The 16,599-nt window shown below is 43.2% G+C and overlaps 6 non-coding genes across 6 annotated transcripts; all 6 read right to left on the reverse strand.

Moving 5' to 3' along the window:
* Positions 1–7,533: 7,533 nt before the first annotated feature.
* On the reverse strand, positions 7,534–7,606 carry TRNAR-ACG (transfer RNA arginine (anticodon ACG)). The gene has a single exon. It is a non-coding gene; the product is annotated as a tRNA-Arg (tRNA).
* Positions 7,607–8,035: 429 nt separating this feature from the next.
* Positions 8,036–8,107, reverse strand: TRNAH-GUG (transfer RNA histidin (anticodon GUG)). The gene has a single exon. It is a non-coding gene; the product is annotated as a tRNA-His (tRNA).
* An 8-nt stretch (positions 8,108–8,115) lies between these two features.
* On the reverse strand, positions 8,116–8,188 carry TRNAR-ACG (transfer RNA arginine (anticodon ACG)). The gene has a single exon. It is a non-coding gene; the product is annotated as a tRNA-Arg (tRNA).
* A 1,076-nt stretch (positions 8,189–9,264) lies between these two features.
* Positions 9,265–9,336, reverse strand: TRNAH-GUG (transfer RNA histidin (anticodon GUG)). The gene has a single exon. It is a non-coding gene; the product is annotated as a tRNA-His (tRNA).
* Positions 9,337–9,344: 8 nt separating this feature from the next.
* TRNAH-AUG (transfer RNA histidin (anticodon AUG)) lies at positions 9,345–9,417 on the reverse strand. The gene has a single exon. It is a non-coding gene; the product is annotated as a tRNA-His (tRNA).
* A 509-nt stretch (positions 9,418–9,926) lies between these two features.
* Positions 9,927–9,999, reverse strand: TRNAR-ACG (transfer RNA arginine (anticodon ACG)). Its single transcript has one exon. It is a non-coding gene; the product is annotated as a tRNA-Arg (tRNA).
* Positions 10,000–16,599: the final 6,600 nt, after the last annotated feature.

Below are 16,599 nucleotides of genomic sequence, written 5' to 3' on the forward strand. Positions count from 1 at the left end.
TGCCGTGACCCTGATTCAAACTGGGGTTGCTGCGGCCACAACGCAGAGTACTAACCACTATACGATCACGGCAACGAAGACGAGCCAGGTAGGAATCGAATCAACAATCTTCTGATCCGTAGTCAGACGCGTTATCCGTTGCGCCACTGGCCCAGGTGACATATGGTAAGTTTAGTGTCCTATCTGTTTTTGAACCTATTTTGGGATTTTAGAGTTCTTTTAAGTATATACTGTACAGAATGAATTTGAAAGAGTTACCTATGCACTTGCTCCAGGGCTAGTTTCCTGTTAACATTGCAAGACAATTTTGTTATTTTTAATAAATTCAATACTCTTTATTTCCTTTTATAAACATTTACAGACAATATAAAAAAAAGACAGGGACCTACATACATAAATACATTACTAACAACTTACAATACATAACATACATATACATACAGGTCATCATATACATACAAACTGTTATTATTGCTATTTTTTTTTTTCCCACATACTGTTGATTGTCTTGGAGATTTAATTACAGTACCATATGTTTACACAGAGTATATCGAGGTTCTACTTAGTTCCTTATATATTTTCATAGATTTTTTAGTGCTTTTGTGTGCTTTACACGTACCTTCATTTATTCATTTCTTCATTATTACAAAATCCCTATTTTTACATTTTAAGTGACATATTATTAAAGTGACTGTGCTTTGATGATGTATATATTTTTTTTTTTTTTTTAATTATATGAACCAGTGTATTTTTTAGAAATATATAGCTTAATTCGGATTTCGATATATATCAGTGTATATTTATATTCGTGCACATATATATTCGATATCCCCCTGTGTCGTGTCTTTAGTTGTCATATATAAATCTCTATATTACCTCAATTAGGGATAACTCCTCATTTGATCTGACATTGGGGGAGTTGTACCATCTATCCCATTTGCTGTGAAATTTACTTATGCTATTTCTTACATTGTACATATATCTCTCATGTTTAATCAATTCCCCCACAAGTGCTCTCCATTTCGTAATTTCAGGCAGCCTAGGGGAGAACCACAACCGTGCTATCACCACCTTTGCCATAGTAACCAGACTTAGCACATATTGATTTAATAATGGTGAGATGTCACCTTCTATTTCTATACAAAGAATGCAAGCTCTAGGTCCAAATTCGGCTAGTAACGGGACTGTGTCTTTAATATCCTCCCATACTGCCTTCCAGAACGCATTTATCCCCGGGCATTCCCAGAGCAGATGCAGGAATCCTGCTTCCTCCATTGCACACTTTGGGCATCTTGTGTCTCCCCTCAACCCCGCTCGATGCATCCCCATTGGTGTCCGATAAGCTCTATGGAGTATGAAATAGTGTATTTGTTGATACCTAGTGCTGGATGTCGCATGTTTTATAGATCTTAGCACTGCCCTCCGTGTCTCATCTCCCAGTGGTCCCAGTTCTATCTCCCATTTTACTCTTAGTTGTTCCAGTTGAGTGGGACATTGAGCATTACCTATTGCCGCATACACTCTAGAAATTTTCCCTTTATTACTCAGTTTTTGGAGCATTGATTTTACAGGAGATGGAATAATCACTAATTTGAGGCCCTTAAATTGACATTGTATTGCATGCCTCAGCTGAAGGTACCTAAAAAAATCTGTGTTTGCAATATTGTACTCTACTTGTAATTGTCTAAATGATTTAAAAACTCCACTCGAATATAACTGTCCGATACTGATGATATTTTTTCTTTGCCATATATTATCATCTGACAATTTATCTAGCTCTATATATTTTTTATTATTCCACAAGGGTGAGTCAGTTTCTATTTCGGACCATTTCCATATTTTATGCGCTAATCTCCATATCATCAGTGCCTGTCTGAGTATATGCGGCAACCCGGTTGCAGATATCCCTGATAACAAAAACAACAAAGGAGGATGCCCCTTATCTATTTGTTCTTCATAATACGCTTGCATTGTTTTCTCCATTGTATTTTTAACCCATGTTTCAAGGTGTGTAATCTGGGAGGAGATGTAATAGTTCCTTAGATTCGGTAGTGCTAATCCACCTAGTTCTTTTTTATTATATAATGTCTTTATTGCTATTCGCGGGGATTTATCTTTCCAAATAAAAGAAGATAATATTTTTTCTATAGCTGTAAATACATACTTTGGAATATAAATTGGTGAATTTTGCCAAACATAAAGGTATTTAGGTTGAACTATCATTTTGAACATGTTTATTCGCCCTGTAACTGTTATTGGCAATTTTTTCCAGATATGCTGTCGCTCCTTAAAATTTATTGTGACAGGTTCCACATTCAATTCCACATAATCTTTTACATACGGAGTTATCCAAATACCCAAATATTTAAACTTAAGAGTCCACTTTAGGGGGGATTCAATTTGCTTTATATGGGGAATATTCCCTGATATTGGTAGTATGCTGGACTTACTCCAGTTTATACGAAGTCCGGAGTATTTACCGAATCCTTTTACTACATCAAGCATGGTCCCTAACAAGTTACCCGAATCTCCCAGGAACAAGAGCATGTCGTCTGTATATAATGCGACGACATCCTCTATCCCCCCTATTTGTATTCCTCTAATATTAGGGTGTGTCCTTATAATGCAGGCTAATGGTTCGATTGCCATGGAGAATAACATAGGGGACAGGGGGCAACCCTGCCTGGTGCCTCTATTTAATTTAATTGAAGTTGAAGTATATCCATTTGCTGTTATCATTGCAGTTGGCTGTGCATAAAGCAATTTTATCCACTTAATAAATTGTGTACCGCATGCAAATTTTCGTAGTATTGCCCATAGATAATTCCACTCTACAGTATCGAAGGCCTTGGCTGCATCCAGAGATACAACCAAGGCCTCGGTCTGCAGATCCCGTTCCCTCTGTAAATGGCAAAATAATCGTCTCAAATTTTGGGTTGTAGATCTTTCTGGAATAAATCCAGTCTGATCTGGATGGATTACAGTTGTTATTATACGACTCAATCTGGTAGCTATTACTCTAGCAAGTATTTTTGCATCTGTATTTAATAAGGAGATAGGCCTGTATGAGTCTGGGGATAGCGGGTCCTTGTCTTTTTTGAGGATCAGTACTATAACTGCCTCTGACATGGTTTGCGGCAGTGAACCCCATTCCAGAAGAGTATTATACAGCTCAGTTAGATAAGGTATGAAAAAATCTCCAAATTTTTTATACACCTCGGTGGGAATTCCATCCCGTCCTGGTGCTTTGGAGGCCGGTAGTGCAGCAACCGCCTTTCCCACCTCCTCTGCTGTAAATGGAGCATCTAACATTTGCATATCCTCCCTTGAGAAGCGTGGCATATCGATTTGGTCCAGATATTCCCCAAGCTCTGACTCAGTTACCACCTCCCCAGACTCATACAGGCTCTGATAGTATTCCCTAAACACCTCCGCTATATCTTTAGAGGAATACCTTATTTCCCCCGTATTGTTTCTGATACACGGTATTAGGTTACTAATTTTATCATCTTTGGCTATAAATGCCAATTGGCTTCCTCCTATGTCTGATTGAAAATACTGTTTATGTTTGGCAAATTGTATTCTCCTTCTAGATTTATTATATAAGTATGTGGCCCATTCTCTTCTAATATCTATCAGAGATATTCTATCGTTTGCTGTTCCCGATAAGATGTAATTAGTTTCAGCTTGCCGATAGCTTTTTTCTAGAGCCTGTTCCTCTTTTCTGCTCTTTCTTTTAATCTCTGTTATTCTTTTTATAAATGTGCCCCTTATTAAAGCTTTAAATGCATCATGCCTTATGGCCGGATTTTGGTATGTAGCATTCTCAGTGACACCCATTGCCCATTCGGCAACCATTTCATCCCCAGTGCCCATCAGATCCAGCCAGAAAGGGTTAAGCTTCCACGCCCCTTTGCCTCTATCCATTCCTGTATCTATTCTTAGGAATACTGGGGAATGATCTGATATTCCCTGTGCAAAATATTCTATTTCTGTGACTACCGGCGCTATCATAGGGGATACTAAGGCCAGATCTATCCTAGAGAGTGTATTGTGCGTGGTAGAGTGACATGAGAACTGCATCTTGCACATATTTCTACTACGCCATATATCTATCAAGCCCAATTCGTCTATTAATTTAGAGAATGGAGTAGGTTGCACATGTTCCGGTATTTCCATCTGCTTACCGTTCTCTTTCCACCTATCGAAATTTTTACACATGACATTGTTGAAGTCCCCTACACATATCGCAGGGATGTCTGGAGACTCTGACATAAACTGGGCTGCCTGTCTAAAGACCTCATTATTGTATGGGGGCGGAATATATATTGCCAAGATATGAAGCAATTTAAAGTTGACAACCGCTCTGAGAAACACGAATCGGCCATATGGATCTATCCAGCTCTTTTCAAGATGAAATGTCAGGGGTTTTTTGATAAGCACCGTGACCCCTCTAAAGTTTTGAGTAAACATTGAGTTATACATATGGCCGATCCAGGGCCTTCTCAGTGCAAGAGACCTATTGCCAGATAGATGTGTCTCCAGCAGGCATATTATGTCTGCTCCATATCTTTTGGCCTTGGTCATAACAAGGGACCTTTTGACGTTATTATTTAACCCTCTTACATTCCAACTTAAAATAGAATAACCCCCCCATTTATATATATATATATGTTCTAGTTTTTTTTTTTTTTGTTTCTTTGAGCCTTACATAGCATTATTTTGGTTTGGATGACCTTATACAATACACAACAGATTATACATACATTAACTTTACAACATATACACACACCCATACCTCCCTCCCTAGCCCTCCCTGTATAACCTCCCCTTCGTAAGGTATACCTGAACCCCGTTTTCTTCTTATTTACACCTACCCACCCTTGGGGATAAGGAAGGAATATCCTCCCTTAGCTATATTTTAGCATCTGGAGAGTACTCCGATATTTTCCTATTTTACCCTTGGTGAGAAAAGGAGGGAGAAAGAGAAAAAACAATAACAGAGCGGATAATAAATTCAGGGATATATTTCCCACCCCCCTCCTCCATCCCTACCCTAGGAGACCCTTCATCAACATCTTATAATCATCTTCATTTTGAGGTTCCTGCCAGGCTTTGCACCCATTTTTCCGCTTCAATTGGATTTGTAAAAAAATGGGTTGCATCTTTGTATACTATTCTCAGCCGGGCAGGGTATATCATTGAATATTTTATGTCCCGGGCTCTCAGTTGTTTCTTGACCTGTAGAAAGCCTGCCCGCTCCTTTTGCACTTCGAGGGCCAGATCTGGGTATAGGGATATTTGATGATTATCGTGTTGTATTTGTCCCTTTATCCGAGCTAACTGTAGTGCAATGTCACGGTCCTTAAAGTGCAATAGCCTAGCAATTAGAGTCCTCGGGGGAGCCCCAGGATTGGGAGTCCTCCCTGGCACTCTGTGTGCCCTCTCAACAGTGAATTGCTTGGTAAATGCTTCTCTAGTAAATAGCTGTACCAGCAGATCTTCGACAAATTTCTCTGGGTCCGTACCCTCCGTACGCTCTGGTAGTCCAACTATGCGAATATTGTTCCGACGTAGTCTCTCTTCTGTATCTACTAGTTTAAGCTGGGTGTATGTCATTTGTGTTGTTAACTCTTCCACCTTTTTTTTAGTGGTAAGATATCATCTTCCAGTTGGGACACACGCTTCTCTGTCTCTTCTACCCTTTCACGTATTTTCTGTAGGTCATGCCTTATTAGGGAGACATCAGCCTGGACTTGGCCAATTTTCTCCATAACCTTGTGTTCGGATGCAGAAATAGCTTGCAATATCTGCTGTAGAGAGATCGCTGGTTCACTAATCGAGCTGTCTGCATGTGAGGACGGCGAGCTGGGCACACTGTGTCCAGTGGATCTAGTCGACTGTGTAGATCTTGCATATTTTTCTAGTTTTGCGGCTGCCGCCGTTGCTGCGGCACCTGTCTTGCCCATATTGATTATGTTTTTTTTATTTTTATTTTTTTATTTATTTATTTTTTTTTTTTTTTGTTAGCAGGGTCCGAGATCAATTTATTCGTCTTTTAATTAGGACTTTATATATAGCGAGTCACCTTGGTCATCAAAATCAGGGGAGCTTTACACCAGGTTAATATATAATATATAAAGGAGGAAATAAGTCAAGATATAATTTCTTGCAGTTCTTACCCTGCTCTTGCAGTTCAATTCTCTGCTTTGCTTTATGCAGGGGGAGCTTTACACCAGGTTAATATATAAAGGAGGAAATAAATCAAGATATAGTTTCTTGCAGTTCTTACCCTGCTCTTGCAGTTCAGTTCTCTGCTTTGCTTTATGAAGGGTTCACTACATCCGGGGTTCACTGCTCCAGTCTGCCTTTTAGCTGGTGTTCAAATATCTTTGCAGTGTTCCTGAAACCGGTATATCTTGCTCAGGATTTTTCCTTTAATATATCACCATACAGTGTCCGTAGTAGGGTCTCCAGGAAAGGATCCTGAGTGGTATCTGAGGAGAGGGCTGCCAGTCACAACCTGCAGGAAGGTTTTACCCCTCCCCGGCTCCGCAACTGACAGTACACTCTTACCTCTCACTATTCCTTGCCCCCTGCTTCTTTCTTCCCTAGGGGGATAACTGCTAGGTCACAACCTGCAGGAGGGCCACAAGGACTCTCCCCGGCTCCGTGAACCAGCAGTTCTCTCTCTCTGACCTCTACAGAGAGGGGGTATCAGTCCAGTCCACTTCGACTATTTCCTCATCTATTTGAGTCTCAGTATTGAGACAGCTCAGCCCGGCTCTCTCCTCAGTGCTCGCGAAGTCCTCCCGGCAGCTGTCCAGGTTCCCGCACTGACTCTCTCGGCTGGAGTGTATGCTGCCTCCGGCTCCGTCCCCACAGCTCACACGGCGTCTCCTCGTGGCATCAGAGGACGCCGGGCTTTTCACTTCCGGGGCACCAGGTTCGCGCTCCACCACTGCCGCGTCCTCTCCAGCCTCTCGCCCCAATGCAAAACCACGGCGACTCCGGACCCGGTGACCGAGGGCAATCTCCAGTTGACCGCCCGACCCCTGGGCTCCATCAGGTAGGGGGTTCTCACCGGGGAATAAGGATATTTTACAGGAGTTGTATCAGGAGCTGCAGCGTCCTGCTGCTTACTCCATGCTAGACCAAGCCACGCCCCCAAGACAATTTTGTTATTACTTCAAAAACATCTTTTCAGTGTGTGATGAACTTGCTAAGACAAAGCCTCAAGATTTTAATTTCCAGAATTCAGGAATTGATGTCAAATTTGAATTCTTTCAAAAGAATGTTTCACAGACAAATAAATCAAAGCATGTAAAGATAGCTTCACAAAAAGCATTAAAGACAAATTTTGCAAGGGCATTCAAAGAATCTGCTTAATTTCTAAAATTGTCCAAACCTTGAAGTAAGAAAGCGACTTTTGAGCAAGAATAAAAACACTAAATGCCGTTACCCGGATTCGAACCGGGGTTGCTGCGGCCACAACGCAGAGTACTAACCACTATACGATCACGGCCACGAAGATGAGCCATGTAGGAATCGAACCTACAATCTTCTGATCCGTAGTCAGACGCGTTATCCGTTGCGCCACTGGCCCAGGTGACATAACATAAGTTTAGTGTCCTATCTGTTTTTGAGCCCAGTTTTGGATTTTAGAGTTCTTTTAAGTATATACTGTACAGAATGAATTTGAAAGAGTTACCTATGCACTTGCTCCAGGGTTAGTTTCCTGTCAACATTGCAAGACAATTTTCTTATTACTGCAAAAACATCTTTTCAGTGTGTGATGAACTTGCTAAGACAAAGCCTCAAGATTTTAATTTCCAGAATTCAGTAATTGATGTCAAATTTTAATTCTTTCAAAAGAATGTTTCACAGACAAATAAATCAAAGCATGTAAAGATAGCTTCACAAAAAGCATTAAAGACAAATTGTGCAAGTGCATTCAAAGAATCTGCTTAATTTCTAAAATTGTCCAAACCTTCAAGAAAGAAAGCGACTTTTGAGCAAGAAAAAAAACACTAAATGTCGTGACCCGGATTCGAACCAGGGTTGCTGCGGCCACAACACAGAGTACTAACCACTATACGATCACGGCAACGAAGAAGCGCCAGGTAGGAATCGAACCTACAATCTTCTGATCCGTAGTCAGACGCGTTATCCGTTGCGCCACTGGCCCAGGTGACATACCGTAAGTTTAGTTTCCTATCTGTTTTTGAGCCCAGTTTTGGATTTTAGAGTTCTTTTAAGTATATACTGTACAGAATGAATTTGAAAGAGTTACCTATGCACTTGCTCCAGGGCTAGTTTCCTGTTAACATTGCAAGACAATTTTCTTATTACTGCAAAAACATCTTTTCAGTGTGTGATGAACTTGCTAAGACAAAGCCTCAAGATTTTAATTTCAAGAATTCAGGAATTGATGTCAAATTTGAATTCTTTCAAAAGAATGTTTCACAGACAAATAAATCAAAGCATGTAAAGATAGCTTCACAAAAAGCATTAAAGACAAATTGTGCAAGGGCATTCAAAGAATCTGCTTAATTTCTAAAATTGTCCAAACCTTGAAGTAAGAAAGCGACTTTTGAGCAAGAAAAAAAACACTAAATGCCGTTACCCGGATTCGAACCGGAGTTGCTGCGGCCACAACGCAGAGTACTAACCACTATACGATCACGGCAACGAAGACGAGCCAGATAGGAATCAATCCTACAATCTTCTGATCTGTAGTCAGACGCGTTATCCGTTGCGCCACTGGCCCAGGTGACATATGGTAAGTTTAGTGTCCTATCTGTTTTTGAGCCCAGTTTTGGATTTTAGAGTTCTTTTAAGTATATACTGTACAGAATTAATTTGAAAGAGTTACCTATGCACTTGCTCCAGGGCTAGTTTCCTGTTAACATTGCAAGATAATTTTGTTATTACTGCAAAAACATCTTTTCAGTGTGTGATGAACTTGCTAAGACAAAGCCTCAAGATTTTAATTTCCAGAATTCAGGAATTGATGTCAAATTTGAATTCTTTCAAAAGAATGTTTCACAGACAAATAAATCAAAGCATGTAAAGATAGCTTCACAAAAAGCATTAACGACAAATTGTGCAAGGGCATTCAAAGAATCTGCTTAATATCTAAAATTGTCCAAAAAGCATTAAAGACAAATTGTGCAAGGGCATTCAAAGAATCTGCTTAATTTCTAAAATTGTCCAAACCTTTAAGTAAGAAAGCGACTTTTGAGCAAGAAAAAAAACACTAAATGCCGTGACCCGGATTCGAACCGGGGTTGCTGCAGCCACAACGCAGAGTACTAACCACTATACGATCACGGCAACGAAGACGAGCCAGGTAGGAATCGAACCTACAATCTTCTGATCCATAGTCAGACGCGTTATCCGTTGCGCCACTGGCCCAGGTGACGTACAGTAAGTTTAGTGTCCTATCTGTTTTTGAACCTAGTTTTGGATTTTAGAGTTCTTTTAAGTATATACTGTACAGAATGAATTTGAAAGAGTTACCTATGCACTTGCTCCAGTGCTAGTTTCCTGTTAACATTGCAAGACAATTTTCTTATTACTGCAAAAACATCTTTTCAGTGTGTGATGAACTTGCTAAGACAAAGCCTCAAGATTTTAATTTCCAGAATTCAGTAATTGATGTCAAATTTGAATTCTTTCAAAAGAATGTTTCACAGACAAATAAATCAAAGCATGTAAAGATAGCTTCACAAAAAGCATTAAAGACAAATTGTGCAAGTGCATTCAAAGAATCTGCTTAATTTCTAAAATTGTCCAAACCTTGAAGTAAGAAAGCGACTTTTGAGCAAGAAAAAAAACACTAAATGCTGTGACCCGGATTCGAACCGGGGTTGCTGCAGCCACAACACAGAGTACCAACCACTATACGATCATGGCAACGAAGACGAGCCAGGTAGGAATCGATCCTACAATCTTCTGATCCGTAGTCAGACGCGTTATCCGTTGCGCCACTGGCCCAGGTGACATACCGTAAGTTTAGTGTCCTATCTGTTTTTGAGCCCAGTTTTGGATTTTATAGTTCTTTTAAGTATATACTGTACAGAATTAATTTGAAAGAGTTACCTATGCACTTGCTCCAGGGCTAGTTTCCTGTTAACATTGCAAGACAATTTTGTTATTACTGCAAAAACATCTTTTCAGTGTGTGATGAACTTGCTAAGACAAAGCCTCAAGATTTTAATTTCCAGAATTCAGGAATTGATGTCAAATTTGAATTCTTTCAAAAGAATGTTTCACAGACAAATAAATCAAAGCATGTAAAGATAGCTTCACAAAAAGCATTAAAGACAAATTGTGCAAGGGCATTCAAAGAATCTGCTTAATATCTTTAATTTTCTCCAAAAAGCATTAAAGACAAATTGTGCAAGGGCATTCAAAGAATCTGCTTAATTTCTAAAATTGTCCAAACCTTTAAGTAAGAAAGCGACTTTTGAGCAAGAAAAAAAACACTAAATGCCGTGACCCGGATTCGAACCGGGGTTGCTGCGGCCACAATGCAGAGTACTAACCACTATACGATCACGGCAACGAAGACGAGCCAGGTAGGAATTGAACCTACAATCTTCTGATCCGTAGTCAGACGCGTTATCCGTTGCACAATTTGTCTTTAATGCTTTTTGTGAAGCTATCTTAACATGCTTTGATTTATTTGTCTGTGAAACATTCTTTTGAAAAAATTTAAGTTTGACATCAATTCCTGAATTTTGGAAATTAAAATCTTGAGGCTTTGTCTTAGCAAGTTCATCACACACTGAAAAGATGTTTTTGCAGTAATAAGAAAATTGTCTTGCAATGTTAACAGGAAACTAGCCCTGGAGCAAGTGCATAGGTAACTCTTTCAAATTCATTCTGTACAGTATATACTTAAAAGAACGCTAAAATCCAAAACTAGGTTCAAAAACAGATAGGACACTAAACTTACCGTATGTCACCTGGGCCAGTGGCGCAACAGATAACGCGTCCAAACTGGACACTACGCTGTGTAGTCAGCGTAGTGTCCCCGCGGCAGCACTGCGTAGTCAGCGTAGTGTCCGTGTCAGGGGGGGTGACCTGGACACTACTGCGCTGCGCTCGCCACGCCACGCTTCTGGTTGGCGTTGATAGTGGGGGTGGTTTACTATGAAAAAAGACATTTGGGGGCATTTAACATGATTCCTACACATTTCAATGCATTTGCATGCATTTCAGTGCAAAATCGCATGCGATCGCATTTACTCTAAAATCCAAAACTAGGTTCAAAAACAGATAGGACACTAAACTTAACGTATGTCACCTGGGCCAGTGGCGCAACAGATAATGCGTCTGACTACGGATCAGAAGATTGTAGGTTCGATTCCTACCTGGCTCGTCTTAGTTGCCGTGATCGTATAGTGGTTAGTACTCTGTGTTGTGGCCGCACCAACCCCGGTTCGAATCAGGGTCACGGCATTAAGTGTTTTTTTTTCTTGCTCAAAAGTCGCTTTCTTACTTCAAGGTTTGGACAATTTTAGAAATTAAGCAGATTCTTTGAATGCCCTTTTTGTAAACACACCCCCGCCCCATTTACAGTAATAAGAGTACTGTACAGTAAGTTTTTCACATTTTCTCATTTTTGACATTTTCCCACAGTGCCTCCGCTTGGAGAACAGGGCACCCTGCCCATGGAGGCCGACACAGCCCCCACAGCCTCAACAAGCGGCGCCACTCCATCTGAGAGTAAGTCCTGTCATTTGTTTATTGAGTTTGTGTATTTTTTCTTTCTTTCCAACTTGTGTTTTTTCTTGGCGTGCCGTTGGCTGACGCTGCCAGCGTCACGGGAGTTTCCAGGGTTGGACCCAGCTTCATACCCAATTTACACAGCACTGTGACCCAGGTCGGACCCAGGTCTGCGCCGTTTACACTGAACCTGGGTTAAAAGACATGACAAGTTAGCATTGAAAAATGTTGGTTTGTTTATTTAGTAAAATATTTTTTAAAACGTTTTACATTCAGTGCTCAAGCGCACATAGCGGTATAAAGGTGCAGCATCACCCATGTGCTCTCCCCAGCCCCCTCCCCAGCAGCAGCAGACCGAATCTCCCATGTGCTCCTCCCCCCCAAAATAATAATAATAATATACTGTAAATGATACTGCATCCAATTATGATTTCTGTGTGCACTGGCCGTATCCTTCCTGGCTGCTGTCTTTTGCCACTGCAGCGCACTGTGGAAAGGCGTCCAGCACTTCTGGTATCCTTTCAGCACAACCCGGATGTCCCAACCTGGGACCCCCGCCCCATTTACAGTAATAAGAGTACAGTAACATTATTTACAGTAAACAGCATATTTTCGCATTTTTGTCATTTTCCCACAGTGCCTCCGCTTGAAGAATTGGAGGCCGATACAGCCGCCCTACCCACCACCTCAAGCGCCGCCGCTCCTTCTGAGAGTAAGTCCTGTCCTTTCTTTTTTGTACTGTATTTGTGTTTTTTTTTTCTTTCGAACTTGTATCTATCTTTTGTTGGTGTGCCGTTGGCCGCCGCTATCAGCGTCGACCAACGGCAGTCTAGCGCAGTCAGCGTAGTGTCCCTGCGGGAGCCCTGCGTAGTCAGCATAGTGTCTATGTCAGGGGGGGTTGAGCGTTGCGCCAATGCCTCTGATGCACAACAAAGGAGGCACTTGCCAGTGGCAGTACTAAATCCTGTACTGCACTGGCAAATGCCTCCATTTGAAACAACCACTATCCAGGGCAGCCATAAGCGGGGCAAGCGCAGCGGTCCTATCCACTTTGGAGCGGAGTGGATTTTATAAAGTACACTATAGCGGCCGCAGCACTTTATAAAATCCAGTCCACACCTTTTTGTAAACACACCCCCACCCCATTTACAGTAATAAGAGTACTGTACAGTAAGTTTTTCACATTTTCTCATTTTTGACATTTTCCCACAGTGCCTCCGCTTGAAGAGGAGGGCACCCTGCCCATGGAGGCCGACACAGCCCCCACCGCCTCAACAAGCGGCGCCGCTCCGTCTGAGAGTAAGTCCTGTCATTTGTTTATTGAGTTTGTGTATTTTTCTTTGTTTCCAACTTGTGTCTTTTCTTGGCGTGCCGTTGGCCGACGCTGCCAGCGACGGGCAACGGCAGAATAGCGCAGTCAGCGTAGTGTCCCCGCGGCAGCCCTGCGTAGTCAGCGTAGTGTCCCCGCGGCAGCCCTGCGTAGTCAGCATAGTGTCCATGTCAGGGGGGGTGGGGGTGGAGCGTTGCGCCAATGCCTCTGATGCACAACAAAGGAGGCACTTGCCAGTGGCAGTACTAAATCCTATATACAGTAGTAAAATATTTTTCAAAAAGTTTTACATTCAGTGCTCAAGCGCACATACTGTAGCGGTATAAAGGTGCAGCATCACCCATGTGCTCTCTTCAGCCCCCTCCCCTGCAGCAGCAGACCGAATCTCCCATGTGCCCCCCCCCCCAAATAATAATAATATAAATGATACTGCATCCAATTATGATTTCTGTGTGCACTGGCCGTATCCTTCCTGGCTGCTGTCTTTTGCCACTGCAGCGCACTGTGGAAAGGCGTCCATCACTTCTGGTATCCTTTCAGCACTACCCGGATGTCCCAACCTGGGTTGGGACCATTTACACCGCCCACGACCCGGGTCCAACCAGTGTTCAACCCTGGTCAGGACCTGGGTAGGAGACCAATGTTACTGGACCTGGGTTGGCCCCTTTTACACCAAGGCCGACCTTGGTCCAAACTGGGTTATTCCTTGGTGTAAAAGGGGTATAACTCATTAGCATTTCTATCTGGTAAAGCTCTGCACCACCAACCCCCACTAATGTACTGTATTGTAGTTTATAAACCCACCCCCGCCCCATTTACAGTATTAAGAGTACAGTAAGTTTATTTACAGTAAACAGCACATTTTCGCATTTTTGTCATTTTCCCACAGTGCCTCCGCTTGAAGACATGAAGGCCCAAACAGCTGCCCCACCCACCACCTCAAGCGCCGCCGCTCCTTCTGAGAGTCCTGTCCTTTCTTTATTGTACTGTATTTGTGTTTTTTTTTTTCTTTCGAACTTGTATCTATCTTTTGTTGGTGTGCCGTTAGCCGCCGCTGTCAGCGTCGACCAACGGCAGTCTAGCGCAGTCAGCGTAGTGTCCCTGCGGGAGCCCTGCGTAGTCAGCATAGTGTCCATGTCAGGGGGGGTGGGGGTGGAGCGTTGCGCCAATGCCTCTGATGCACAACAAAGGAGGCACTTGCCAGTGGCAGTACTAAATCCTGTACTGCACTGGCAAATGCCTCCATTTGAAACAACCACTATCCAGGGCAGCCATAAGCGGGGCAAGCGCAGCGGTCCTATCCACTTTGGAGCGGAGTGGATTTTATAAAGTACACTATAGCGGCCACAGCACTTTATAAAATCCAGTCCACGGCTTTTTGTAAACCCACCCCCGCCCCATTTACAGTAATACAGTAAGAGTACATTTTTGTCATTTGCCCACAGTGCCTCCGCTTGAAGAAGAGGGGACCCTTCCCTGCCGGGATGCTGCAGGCCCCCCCTCAAGCATCGCCACGATGCTAAGCAGTAAGTCCTGTCATTTCTTAATTTTGTTTTGTGTTTGAACTACGTAGTGTAGTTTTTTGCCGTGCCATTGGGCGACGCTGTCAGCATCGGCCAACGGCAGCCTAGCGCAGTCAGCGTAGTGTCTCCGCTGCAGCCCTGCATAGTCAGCATAGTGTCCATGTCAGGGGGGGTGGGGGTGGAGCATTGCGCCAATGCCTCTGATGCACAACAAAGGAGGCACTTGCCAGTGGCAGTACTAAATCCTGTACTGCACTGGCAAATGCCTCCATTTGAAACAACCACTATCCAGGGCAGCCGTAAGCGGGGCAAGCGCAGCGGTCCTATCCACTTTGGAGCGGAGTGGATTTTATAAAGTACACTATAGCGGCCGCAGCACTTTATAAAATCCAGTCCACGCCTTTTTTGTAAACCCACCCCTGCCCCATTTACAGTAATACAGTAAGAGTACATTTTTGTCATTTGCCCACAGTGCTTCCGCTTGAAGAACAGGGGACCCTTCCCTGCCGGGATGCTGCAGGCCCCCCCTCAAGCATCGCCACGATGCTAAGCAGTAAGTCCTGTCATTTCTTATTTTTGTTTTGTGTGTTTGAACTACTGTACGTAGTGTAGTTTTTTGCCGTGCCATTGGGCGACGCTGTAAGCATCGGCCAACGGCAGCCTAACGCAGTCAGCGTAGTGTCCCCGCGGGAGCCCTGTGCAATTACCGTAGTGTCCCGTCAGGCAGCTCTGCATCTCGTGCACAAAGGGGGTGGGGGTGGAGGGGTGCGGTGCGCAAATACGTCTGTTGCACGGCCTTTTGACCTAGACATTGTTTATCTATTGTAGTGTAATACTGAATACTCTACCACTGATCACAGTAGTGTGTGTGAACTAATGTTTCAAAGGACACTACAGTAGAGTATACTGTAATGTAATTATTTTTACACAGGACTTCAGAGGAAGATGGAAAGGGTACGCCCCATACGGCCCCCTCAAATTGTGGCAGCCGTGAGTGTGTGGGAGGCTGCAAGCGGACACAGTAAGTGTCCTCCCGACCTGTTCATACCCCCACTATCCACGTTGACGTGGAGTCAATTTTATCAAGTGTGGCGGACGCAGCACTTTATGGAAAACAGTCCACGGCTTTTTTTTTAACACCCCCTCCTCCCCATTTACAGTAAGAACAATAACTTTATTTTAACAGCACATTTTTTCATTTCCCCACAGTGCCAAGCCTAGAGGAAGACCAGGGCACCCTTGCAGCACCCCCCCCCTCAACAAGCGCCGCCGCTCCGTCTGAGAGTAAGTCCTGTCATTTGTTTATTGTACTGTACAGTATTTGTGTTTTGTTTTTTTCTTTTGAACTTGTATCTTTTCTTGGCGTGCCCTTGGCTGACGCTGTCAGTGTCGGCCAACGGCAGCCTAGCGCAGTAAGCGTAGTGTCCCAGCGGCAGCCCTGCATAGTCAGGCAACCTACAGTAGCAAGCGACTCTCACACAGTGCCGGTAACCGCCACATCCCCTGCGCTGGCGGATGGGCAATCATGCGTGTACAGTACTGTACATTGTACAATACTGTATTGTACAGGGGCCAATGTGCTTTATTATTTTTTACAGGGCCAGACCTGACCAGACCTCATTGGCTGGCCACCCCTCCTCGTCCCCTGTACCCCTTCGAGTACACAAGCCCCTGTGCATCCATCCGCCAGGAAGAAAGTAAGCATTTCTGTACATACAGTAGGTGTGCGTAGCCCATTTTATTAGTGCATCCATCCGCCAGGAAGAAAGTAAGCATTCCTGTACATACAGTAGGTGTGCGTAGCCCATTTTATTAGTGCATTAATCCGCCAGGAAGAAAGTAAGCATTCCTGTACATACTGTACAGTAGGTGTGCGTAGCCCATTTTATTAGGGGGTGCACCATTCCAGGGGCATGTCAATCACTGGACATGTCCATCACCGCCTATCATTACACAAGATGCCACACACTTTAATGCCCATTAGAGATAATTACACAAACAGTAATGCCA

Source organism: Crinia signifera, chromosome 4 (assembly GCF_055691185.1).
Source record: "Crinia signifera chromosome 4, ASM5569118v1, whole genome shotgun sequence".
NCBI lineage: Eukaryota > Metazoa > Chordata > Amphibia > Anura > Myobatrachidae > Crinia > Crinia signifera.